Source organism: Cryptomeria japonica, chromosome 11, assembly GCF_030272615.1.
Source record: "Cryptomeria japonica chromosome 11, Sugi_1.0, whole genome shotgun sequence".
NCBI lineage: Eukaryota > Viridiplantae > Streptophyta > Pinopsida > Cupressales > Cupressaceae > Cryptomeria > Cryptomeria japonica.
The window spans coordinates 624,594,241-624,607,533 of record NC_081415.1 but is presented as its reverse complement, the minus strand read 5'-3'; positions in this window follow the sequence as shown (position 1 = coordinate 624,607,533).

Sequence of the window (13,293 nt, the reverse complement as noted above, 5' to 3'; positions counted from 1 at the left end):
ATCGATCAAATAGAGAGCAAAGGTGAACTTGAGCAAAAAACCAAAAATAAAGATGAGAAGAGAGACATGCTCACTCCCACAACCAGAAAAACATGAGAAAACCAACAAAGCCATGCTCAACCCAAAAATAGATTAAAACTATATAAACACGCAACCAACCATATATGACTAAAAGGGGAGACTTACTTATTCCTATTATGTACATTGAAAAAGTGGATTATATACATTAGCAGAGAAACATACAAGGAACAAAACAAGCCAAATATTAAGAGAACAAGGTTCAAACAAAAAGTTACTAGAACTAGGACCGAGAGAGAAGGAGTCACATTATGTTTGCAAAATTCTAGAGTAGAGGAGATTGCATCTTAGGGTTATTTTTACACATTTCCTCCAGCACTGTTGTTAGCTCTAAATTCCCCTTCTCTCTAAACTTATAGCCCAGAAAATATTCTTTATCCTCTTCCCTCATACCCTCCTTAAATAGTGTTTGCTCTATCTTGTGAACATGAGGTTTGTGCAATACCAATTGATGAAGTATATAGAACAAGGTAGACAAATGATCCACCATCAAAGGAGAAATAATATTAAAAAAAACCCTAATTCATTTTCAAAAATCATAAATTTTTTTTATTACAATGCGATCTTCATAGCATCAGAGGGACTTGCATATTTAGTTTTTTTGTAGGTATTTCATAGGAAAAATTGCTCCAACCCAACACTTAGCATCAAATAAATTATATTTCTTAACTGCTTTTTCTAAACGCTCCCCAAAAAAGAAACCCTCTTTAACAAGTTGTGAAGTGATTGTAACCAAGGCCCAAAGTTTTGTACAATGTCAAATGAATTGGAGAGAAAAAAAGATAACCTATGAAGGGTAAACACTACAAGGATCTTTCAAATTAATGACCTCTTCCCTACTGACTGTAATGATGGCTCACTAAATATTTACACAATCCCATTGGAAGATGCGTTTAAGATGTTCCTGATAACTCAATGATGAACGAATAGTACCAAACTGGTATAGAGAGGGGGGGGTGAATCAGTACAGGCAAAATACTATCCAAAACCGGTTTGTCAGCAAATACTCCAAGTGACTAGCAAGGAGTGACTCTAGTTAAAATAGAGTGCAACTAGTAGGACCCAGAACAACTAAAACAATCATAAACCGGTTACTCACTAAGCTTTCCTCTTAGCTCAATACTATAGTACCATTACACCCTCATGTATGAACAGGTAAACTATCATCAGATCTTCACAATAGTTAGTTCAATATGTTTTATAGACAGACATAAAATACAGAACCATCATATGCTCAACAGGTAATAACAAAGCATCACAAGATAAAAGCATCACACATGACACACATATTTTTCACATGGAAACCCAACTAGGAAAAACCACGGTGGGGATGAATACCCACAAGCTACTTTTTGAACTATTTAGAAGTCTACTCTATTAGGAGCCTTGTTCGGTTAAAGACATTACAATAGGTTCTACTAAGATCCAATCCTGTTAGGGATCACCCGGTTAAGGGATAGCCATAATACCTGATTAAGGGTTAAACCCAGTTAGGGTTACCTTGTTAGAGGATTTTAAGAACTCAATAGCTAAAGGATCTCCAGAGCTCTATATCTTCCCAAAACTAAATAACTTCAAGTTACCCTATTAAGGGATTTTTATCAATTCGGTTAAAGCTACCCTGTTAAGGGATTTCACAACTGTTGAAGTGGTTAAAGATCAACAGGAATTACAATGATCTGGTAACAGCACTCAATGCTAATGCAGATCTGTTTTGGCTCATCTCCACCTTCTGCACATTCACTTTGCAGGTATCTCTTCTCTCCTTTGGTCTGGCAAGAATTATGTATCAGTTTCCTTGGATACATACATACAACTTTTTCCAGCAACTTTAGAAAGAGACACAACATCGACCTTATAGGAAACAGATAGGTTGGTAGCAAAAACTCAAAACCCTAAACCTGTTAGGTTAAGCAATTCAAACGGTTCAATCCTGACTATTGAATCATATTGCATTAAATGCAACACTCTTGAATCGATCTCAAGACATTCTCCATCGTCCATTATCCACCGATTTCACGGTGGCTGATAACCCATCATGCGTTATCACCGTTTGACAAACTTCGCACATTCCCAAGGTAGATAGGGATAGTCTTCTTCATGCAAGATCCTTCATGCGCATAGGGATTATGTGGCAACATGATCTATTCTCTGTTATACTACTAACTCATCACACAAAGATCACCAATTGAGTTACACAGGCTTGAGGTACTCCAACTGTAAATCCTGAAGTGGAAACTACCTACCAACCGGTAGTCATACAATGCTTCCATGTACCGGTTCCCATAACTGCATGCCGGTTCATCTTGACATGTCGGTTCATCTTGAACAAATATACCGCTTCACTTTGGCATATATACCGGTTCATATATATATGTCGGTTCTCTCTTCTCACATGTCACATGTGCTGGTTCACATCATGTCACATATTGACATCAATGACAACATACAATATCATTATGTCTTCATACCGGTTCACATAATGCCGACAATCTCCCCCTTTGGCATTGATGGCAATATACAAAGATATCTCTCCGCTTCATATAAAAAGATATCTCTTTGCTTCACATCTTCTCCCCCTTTGACAACAATGCCAAAGTGGAGGCACAAGCATTCCTATTCCATTATGCTGCTCCCCTTGAGGAGTAGCACCATTCAACACATCAATCAACAAAAAATTTGACTATGCAATACCTAATTGATGTGGAACAAATTCTTTTAGATCACCTCCTGAAGGGGCAGTACCCCCAATTCACCTCTTAAATGCACAAATGTAGTCTTTGGGAGAGGCTTGGTGAACATGTCTTCTAACTGCTCCTTACTGGAAACATGTTCCAGTGCAATCTCTCTTTATTCTGAACCTTTTCCCTCAAGAAGTGATACTTAAGCTCAAAATGCTTGGTTCTAGAATGTAAAACTAGATTCTTTGAAATATTGATAGCACTTGTGTTATCATAGAATATACTTACCGATTCAGATATAGGGATTTTTAAGGCATTTAAAACATGCTTCATCTAGATTGTTTGAGTGCAGTTCATGAAGGCTGCAACATACTCTGCTTCCACTATAGACTGAGAGATACAACTCTGCTTTTTACTCATCCATGAAACCAGTCTACCGCCGAGAAAGAATGCACCACCAGTTGTGCTTTTCTGGTCATCCACATTACCTACCCAATCAGCATCTGTGAATACTTTCAGAATGAAATCATTGTTGTATGGGTACCATAATCCATAGTCAACTGTTCCCTTTAGATACCTAAGAATCCGCTTGACTGAAACCAAGTGGGATTCTCTTGGACTTTTCTAGAACCTTGTAGTAATGCCAATAGCATGTGCAATATCTGGTCTACTATGCACTACATAATACAACTTACCAATCATTGATCGGTATTCTTTCTCATCAACCAGTGCAGAATCATCCTCTTTTGACAATTTTCAACCTTTCACCATTGGTGTACCAACCGGTTTGCTATCTTCCATGCCAAAGGTCTTCAACACCTCTTTGACATATTTGTACTAAGTGATAAAGATTCCATCTTTCATCTGTTGGATCTGCAGTCCAATGAAGAACTTAATCTCCCCTCTAAGTGACATCTCAAACTCTTTCTTCATCTCATCAACAAACTCATGACTCATCTTGTCATCTCCACCAAAGATAATGTCATCAACAAAAACCTCACAGATCAGGATCTAATCTCCTTCAGACTTCAAGTAGATATTACTATCTTCAATTGTTCTCTCAAATCCAATCATCACAAGATGGGAATGTAGATAGTCATACCATGCTCTAGGTGCCTGCTTTAGACCATGTAAGGCTTTATGTAGCCTGCACACCATATCACTGACTTCAGATAGGGAAAACCCATCTAGTTTCTCTATATACACCTCCTCTTCAAGTACACCATTTAGGAATGCAAATTTTACATCCATTTGATATACCTTGAATCCTTTAAAAGCTGCATATGCAAGAAGCATACAAACTCCTTCCAATCTAGCTTTATTCCTAATCAATGTGCCATCCTCATTCAGCTTGTTTCTGAACACCCATTTGGTGCCACTGATATTTTTATTCTTTGGTCTGGGTACCAAGGACCATGTACCATTTTTCTCTATCTGGTCAAGTTCCTTTTCCATTGCCTTGATCCAGTCTTCATCTTTATGAGCCTCTTTGAATGATTTAGGCTCAAATTCAGAGATCATATATGAGTTTTCTCTGATCTTTCTTCTTGTAAGGATTCCTACATCCTTATCTCCTATGATTTGCTTAGGATCATGATTCATCTTGACATACCGAGGAATGGTCTTGACTGGTTCTTCTTGCTTTTCCTCTTCATCCTCATCTTCATCAGGATCAACATTCACCAGTTCAGGAACACTGTTACTGGTACTTGGTTGACTAACAACCAGTTCCCAGAAGGTTGCAATTGGTTCATTTACAACTTGCTCACTGCCAGTTTCCTCAGTTTTCTCAGAGGATTCATCAACTCTTACATTGATACTTTCCACAATTCTCTAAGTCCTATTGTTGTGGCACTTGAGAGCTTTACTCTTGGTGGAATATCCTAGGAATATTCCCTCATCACATTTAGCTTCAAATTTGCCCTGATGTTCACTCCTCTTGATGTAACATTTGCTACCAAATACCCTAAAGTAGCTAACCACAGGTGTCTTACCGGTCCAATACTCATAAGGAGTTTTGTCCTTACATTTCTTGATGAGTACCTGGTTCATTGTGTAGACTGTAGTGCTCACCGCTTCTCTCCAAAAGGTGTGAGCTACCTTCCCTTGAATCAACATGGTTCTAGTTGCTTCAACCATAGTCCGATTATTCCTCTCTGCTAGGCCATTCTGCTATGGATTTCGAGGGGCAGACAGTTGTCTCTTGATGCCAAATTCTTCACAATACTTGTTGAATTCACCAAAAGTGAATTCCCCTCCTTGATCAGTTCTGAGACATTTGATCCTTTTACCACTTTCCTTCTCCACTAATGCTTTGAAAGATTTGAATTTCACAAAGGCTTCAGAATTGTCTTTCAAGAATGTGACCCACATCATTCTTGAGCAGTCATCAGTGAGAATCATGAAGTACCTATCACCCTGCACACTTCTAGTTTTCATAGGACCACACAAATTAGTATGCACAAGATCAAGAAAGTTGTCAGTAGTGAAAGATTTACCTTTAAAGGTTGAGGAAGACATTTTCCCCAATTGACACTCTCTACACAAGGTATTATCCGGTTTGCTTAGCACCAACAACCCTCTAACTGCCTTGATCTTACTAGCCTTCATAATGTTATCAAATTTACATGGCAGAGTCTCCTATGCCATATCCAGCTATCATCAAACTTAGCCATAAGACATGTGCTTATATTTGAGTTCAGATGAAATAGGTTACCTTTGGTCTGCATGCTGGTGGCCACCAATTCACCCTCTTTTCCTTTGATTCTGCAAACTCCATTCTTGAATTCCAGAGTGAGGCCACTGTCATTCAGATGGGCAACACTCAGAAGGTTGTGTCTGAGACCATCAACCCAGTACACATTGTCAGCACTACTCTTTCCATTCAGAGAGATTGACCCATTTCCTTTGACCATGCATGGTGTATCATTGCTAAAGTGAACCACACCACCATCATACTCCTCCAAGGATAGAAACTTGCTCCGGTCACCAGTCATATGGTGAGAACAACCACTGTCAATGATCCACTCATTGGAATTATCAAACCGGGAGACAAGAGCCTTCTTGTCTGCCACATCTTCCTTTACAACAATAAACACAATGTCTTCATTCTCTTCATCTTCTGATTCCTCATCTATGACACCTTCATCAACTGCTACAAAACAGTTTCTCCGGTTTCCTCCTTTGAGTTTCTTGAACCTTTTTGGTTTGTCCTTGTTATCGCCATTAGGACAATTTATAGCAATATGTCCTATCCGGTTACAAGAAAAGCATTTCAAAGGTAGGTTACCTTTGTATTTACTGGTTCCTTTAGGAAGCTTTCTAGCAAGGAGAGCTTCAAATGCCATCAATATCTCCTCATCATTCATTTCTCTTCTTTGTCTAGGTTCACCACTAGTGCTAGCTTCTTTTCCTTTTCTGGATGGTATAGCAGAAGCTTTAAATGTTGATTCAATCTTTTGAACACTACCATCAAAACTATTTAGCTCATAGGCTGTCAACTTGGCTTTGATGGATTCCAAGGATACCTTAGTCTTGTCTATTGATCTCAACTCCTAAATAGCAGAAACCCTTATTGCATAGACCGACAATAGGGATCTCAAGACTTTGCTTACCATAGTAGAATCTTCTATTTTACCACCTGCACTCTTGATTTCTCCAACAACTATTTTGATTCTTATTCCACACTGCTAAATGGTCTCACCTTCAACCATCCGCATATCTTCAAACTTCCCTCTTAGGATTTCTTCCTTAGCCTATTTTACATGTTCATCACCACCATATATATTTTCAAGAGCATCCCATACCTCTTTGGGATTTACCTTGTCCTGAACATCAATAAACTCAATGTTAGATAGATTACTAATAAGGGCTTCCATGAATTGCCCATTTTCTTGTATCTCTCTCTTTTGGTCATCGGTGAGAGTACCGGTAGGGACAACATAGACATTCTCAACATAACTCCAGTGTTGAGCACCCATTCTTTTGATGAATATCTTCATCCTATCTTTCCATATACCAAAATTTTCCCTGTTAAACTTTGGACCTTCCCTCTTCATCATTTGACTGGGATCTTTACCTCAAGTGGTTAAGCTTACAACATAGAGGACCTAGAGTGCTCTGATACCAATTGATAACTCAATGATGAATGAATAGTACCAAACCGGTACTGAGAGGTGGGGGGGGTGAATCACTACTGGCAAAATACTATCCAAAACTGGTTTGTCAGCAAATACTCCAAGTGACTGGCAAGTAGTGACTCTGGTTAAAACAGAGTGCAACCGGTAGGACCCAGAACAACTAAAACAATCATAAACTAGTTACTCACTAAGCTTTCCTCTTAGCTCAATACTATAGTACCATTACACCCTCATGCATAAACAGGTAAACTATCATCAGATCTTAATAGTAGTTAGTTCAATATGTTTTATAGACAAGCATAAAACACATAACCATTATATGCTCAATAGGTAATAACAAAACATCACAAGATAAAAGCATCACACATGACACACATATTTTTCATGTGGAAACCCAACTAGAAAAAACCACGGTGGGGATGAATACCCACAAGCTGCTTTTTGAACTCTTTAGAAGTCTGCTCTGTTAGGAGCCTTGTCCGGTTAAAGACATTACAATAGGTTCTACTAAGAACCGATCTTGTTAGGGATCACCTGGTTAAGGGATGGCTATAATACCCAATTAAGTGTTAAACCCGGTTAGGGTTACCTTGTTACAGGATTTCAAGAACTCAATAGCTAAAGGATCTCCAGAGCTTTATAGCTTCCTAGAACTCAATAACTTCAAGTTACCCTGTTAAGGGATTTTTATCAAGTCAGTTAAGGCTACCCTATTAAGGGATTTCACAACTGTTGAAGTGGTTAAAGATCAATAGGAATTACAATGATCTGGTAATAGAACTAAATGCTAATGCAGATCCATTTTGGCTCATCTCCACCTTCTGCACATTCACTTTGCAGGTATCTCTTCTCTCCTTTGGTCTGGCAAGAATTATGTATCAATTTCCTTGGATACATACATACAAATTTTGCCAACAACCTTAGAAAGAGACACAACATCAACCTTATAGGAAACAGATAGGTCGGTAGCAAAAACCCTAAACCCTAAACCTATTAGGTTAAGCAATTCAAACGGTTCAATCCTAACCGTTGAATCATACTGCATTAAATGCAACACTCTTGAATCGATCTCAAGACATTCTCGATCGTCCATCATCCACTAATTTCATGGCGGCTGATAACCCATCATGCGTTATCACCGTTTGACAAACTTTGCACATTTCCAAGGTAGATAGGGATAGTCTTCTTCATGCAAGATCCTTCACATGCATAGGGCTTATGTGGCAACATGATCTGTTCTCTGTTATACTGCTAACTCATCACACAAAGATCACCAATTGTGTTACACAGGCATCAGGTACTCCAACCGGAAATCCTGAAGTAGAAACTGTGAGGCCTCACCTCGACTCAGTTTGACATTCAGTGGATTTTATATTTTAGACTACTATGGATACTTTGTTTTGATGCATTTTGAGATTTAGAACTTTTATGACTTCAGGATATTGGATAACATTGCTATGAATTGATGTTTTACTTACATGCTTTATGAGATAGAACACTACATGATTATTAGATAGAATGATATTGCAATGATAGATGTCGTTAATGAATTTGCAGGACTTTACTTTGAATATAGAACTATGATGTATGTTTAGTTTATGTGAATTGGGATGAAAATTGCTTATGTGAATTTGCTTGACAAAAGATGTATTCAATCTGTGCAGATGAAAATTGTATGCAAGTAATGATGTGCATTGTTATATTATTGAATTATATTTTATATGAATATTTGGGAGTACTAATGTGTACATTGAGATGCGCAGGAAATTTACCATGTGACCATGGAAAATTACGGAGAATCAAACCTAGACTTATGTATGTTCGTAAAGCCAGGGTTTGTCTATTTGGAGAGACAACACCCCGTTTGTATTGTATTTTATTCGTATCAGTATATGCTGCATGTGTGTTTTGTGTTATTTAAATTTATTGTGTAAAAACCTCAAGAGACAATTTCATGTTTATTTTTGTAAAAGTATTTTATTAGTGTCACTTGACACATGTGAGGATTTAAATTTTAATATTTTATCTTGTCTCTTGATGGGAAAGTGTTAATTATTATTAATTTTAAATAAAATAATGTGTTGTCAAAAAGATATTTTGAGAATATAATATTTGGTGTGGTCAACTTATGTTTGACCCGAAAATAAACTTCAGAGGGGTTTAAAATGGGTTAAATGAACACCTAGGGGTAGTTTTTTAGGGTTTCCTAAAGCCCATAAGGTATACCTAGGGGTTAGGGGTAATTTTAGGCAAGTTTCTACTTTATTATGATCTTTTTAATGCTTTTAAAATTGGTTTTTTTGAGTTGAGCGAAAATTGAATATTGAAGTGAAATCAAATCCAGATTTTCCCTCTTGGAAGGAAAGTCTTTTTGCATTTTTGCTTTCTTTCTTCTTTTTTTTGATTTTTTTTAGAATCCTGTGAGAACTCAGAGAGTGAGCTTCTTAAGGAAGATTTTTGGGAATAGCTGGTTAATCACCCACTCTCCATTTTTGGAGACAGAAGAAAATTTGGAAAATAATGTTATGGGATAAAGAAATTGATTAAGGAAAATAAAGAATTGTGGATTGGGCAGCTCTTCTTCAGATATCAGTATAACCTTTGGGCAGATTAAGGTTGGTTTCATTTTTACTTTTAATGTCTAGTTTTGTTTATTTCTGAAAGTTGTTGAAGAAGGAAATCTGTATTCTTGAAAATGGATGTTTGAAAAACTTTTGGTTTGATTTTTGAATGAATGTGTTTTGGTAGTTTTCTCAAGATCTCTCTTTCTCTTGGGAGAGAAGAGGATCTTGAGGGTGGTAGCAGTGACAGCCCTCAAGTGAGAGACTCTCTTTAGAGAGCGATCACAAGGGATCTTTGTGTGACCCTTGCTGCATGGCCTGTTTGTGCAATGGGGGTCATAAGGAGGGTTATAAGGCTAGAATGCCTTTGGGGGGCATAAGGAATTATGGGGTTGAGATTTTGTTATGTTATTTGTGCCATGAGGTGGCTTCTTGTTATTACATACTTGCAGATTCTCCTCAGGGTATTTGGTCCACTACCACCCTTTGAAAATGTTCACCACCAGAGTGTGGTGCTGTGAAAGCCAGGTTGGGAATGTGCCTGAAATATTTGTATGCTTTGTGTTTCCTTGTGTTTGCCTGTTTGTACCCGTCTAGGAATTGGTTCTCCGAGCTCGGGGGTGGCTACCAGTTAGCCTAGGCTGGGAGGTGAGCACTCCGTGGTCAGTTTTGTGTTTTCTATTATGCAGGAAATCCAGAGGAAAGAGGATAGAAATTCATGAAAGATATTCAGAAGATGGAATTTTGAAGATATTGGAATTCAGTTGCAGATGTTGTTTTAAAGTTGTTGTGAATAAATGCCTCATTCAAAAAAAAGAGAAGCAAGTTGTAATTTTTGTAATTAATAGATTTGAAGTCTTATTGTTGTGACTGTTCAGAGAAAACATTGCTGTAAATTTGGTAGTATATAATAGAGATGTTTTAAAGAAAGAGAAAAGGCTTGATTTTACTCCTTGAATAATTGAAAAAGAAAAGCAAATTAGTAATGCTTGCAAAGCTTCTTGTTTTATGAAAGAAATAAAAAGTCTGATTTCATTTAGATTTTTTACCTATATTTTAATTAAGTCGAAATAGAAGTTTATTTAAGCTGAAAGCTTTATAAGTATTTTAGATGGAAAGAGAAGTTGTTTTATGTGAATAATCTATTTAGAAAAAAAAAAAATAAAGCATGTTAATGGATTTCTTATTACAAAAAAAAAGAGAAACGTATAATGTATCCTTGTGAAATACTTTAAATTGTATTTGTGTTTGTTAAACATTGATTTAGAAGCTTGTCTTATAGATGCATTTAAATTAATAAATATATATATATATATATATATATATATATATATATATATATATATATATATATATATATATATATATATATATATATATATAATAATTAAATTCTTGATTTAACTTAAGGTAATCTTTTCCTTTATTATATTAGCTTAGAAATTTTGCATGTAATAATTCTCTTTTAAAATATATATAGATTTTATTTAGAATTTAAATTTATCTTTTATCTATGCTTTTTAATTTATGAATATACCACATATATATATATACTTATATATAAATATGTATATATATTTATTTATATATATATATATATATATATATATAAATATATATATATACATATATTATTAATTGTTATTGTAATTTTAAAAAAAAAAATTTAAAAAAAAGTAATAAGATGGGAACCCCGCGGGCTCCACTGTGTGTACGCACAGTGGACGACCGCGCGGCGCCCACTGTGTGCACACACAGTGGAGCCGCTTGCGGCTCCCACTGTGTGGGCACACAGTGGACGGCCACGGCCGCCACTGTGTGGCCACACAGTGGTGCCGCCAGCGGCGCCCACTGTGTGGGCACACAGTGGTGCCGCAGCGCCCACTGTGCGCTCACACAGTGGCGCGCGCGCGGCCCAGCATGCTAAAAAACCCCCGCGACCTGCTAAAAAAATAGATGGATTCATGGCCGCCAAGGGCTTCGGCCCAGCTAAGATGTTTAATAGTTAAAAGAGAAATATAATAATTTATAGGGTTTAAAACCCTAACCGAGTGGAGGTTAGGGCAGTTAATTAAAATAATTATTAAAATAATTACCAGTTTAGTAAATATACATATATATATGTTTCCATAAATACATATGGAAATTATATATATGTATGTAAATGTATGAATTTGAGCATTTTTGTATAAGTAATTAAATTTTAAATATATAAATATATGCATAATCAATTATGTATATATGTATATATTTAATTAATCCCGATTTTAACTTTGGTTAAATTATAAAGAGAAATATAAAAGAATTAAAAAGACTATAAAGTCATATTGGAGGATAAATTAAAATATCTCTCCTAATACTTTTAGTATGAATAATTTAATAAAACTATTAATTAAATATCTTTTGGAGATAGAATTTAAACCAGTAGGTTTTTCCGCAATTAAATTATAACAGATTGTCGATGCTTCGTTCGTACCAGAATGAGCTCGAATTTATTAATGAAATTTTCGTTAACGCTTGTCGCAAGAGTGTGCTTGTTAATTAAATCAGTATTTTTTTAAAAAAAAATTTGTTCCGTTTTTGCCCTAAATTTTGGGCATGACAGAAACTACCTACCAACCGGTAGTCATACAATGCTTCCATGTGTTGGTTCCCATAACTGCATTCTGGTTCATCTTGACATGCCGGTTCATCTTGAACAAATATACCGCTTCACTTTGGCATATATACCGGTTCATATATATATATGTCGGTTCTCTCTTCTCACATGTCACATATTGACATCAATTTGACAACATACAATACCATTATGTCTTCATACCGGTTCACATAATGCCAACAGTTCCATAATGTAAGAGAAAAAAGTGGGAAATTTCCCAACCATCAAAGCAAACTGAAATCTTACAATTAAATAGCTTATACACCATTGTCACACACATGGAACCTTCAAACCTCAAAAAATCAACCCAATTGTGCAATGGATAACATATCCCTACCCCTATAAATACCCAAACCACTACCCACTTGCACAAGCACTGGCACAAGTATCGACAAATGAGAACAAAGGAGAAAACAATGACACATGTACACATCAAGGATATGAAATGCAATTTGGGAATCATTTAATGCACGAAAGATCACCTCATCTCAATCATATAAATTCAAGATGATCTATATGAGTCTCGGTGTGTTTACATCAAGCAAGTTACAAATGTAATTAGCAATAAAAATCCACATGGCAAGTGATTTGACAGTAAATTTAATGCCCCAAAATTAACATAACCAATATTAGGTATATTTACATGATTCCTTATGCTCAGCAAGCAACACCTACCATTGCCACATGCTTGTAGTTATATCTTTAAAAACATAAATTCATTAGGAAATAATTAGGGAGGAGAATCATGACATGCAATTAAAGCCAACTCATCAGCCACTATGACATTTGAATTGCTAAATGATATCTCCCCCTCTCTCAATTGATAGCCTTTATTAGCCAACACTTATGTCAATCTATTTGCCTCTTTGTAGCAATGAGTTATACTATAATCCTCAAATTGCTCCAAGATCGTCTAAGCCTCCTAAAGGATGTACATGATTCCCTAATTTAAAATCTTTATGTTTTTTAGAGCATATATAATATTCTTTTAATACCCCTAAATAATCATTTTTTTGACACCCAACTTACATGCCATACAAATCCCAAATTCTAATACTTTAGATTTCACCACATTGTTGGTCCCATTTGAAATTTTTGTTTCCCCAACCACCAATACTAAGCCCTTATAATCTCTCAAAACACAACAAAGTCTAGAAATTCCAAAATTTTATTTT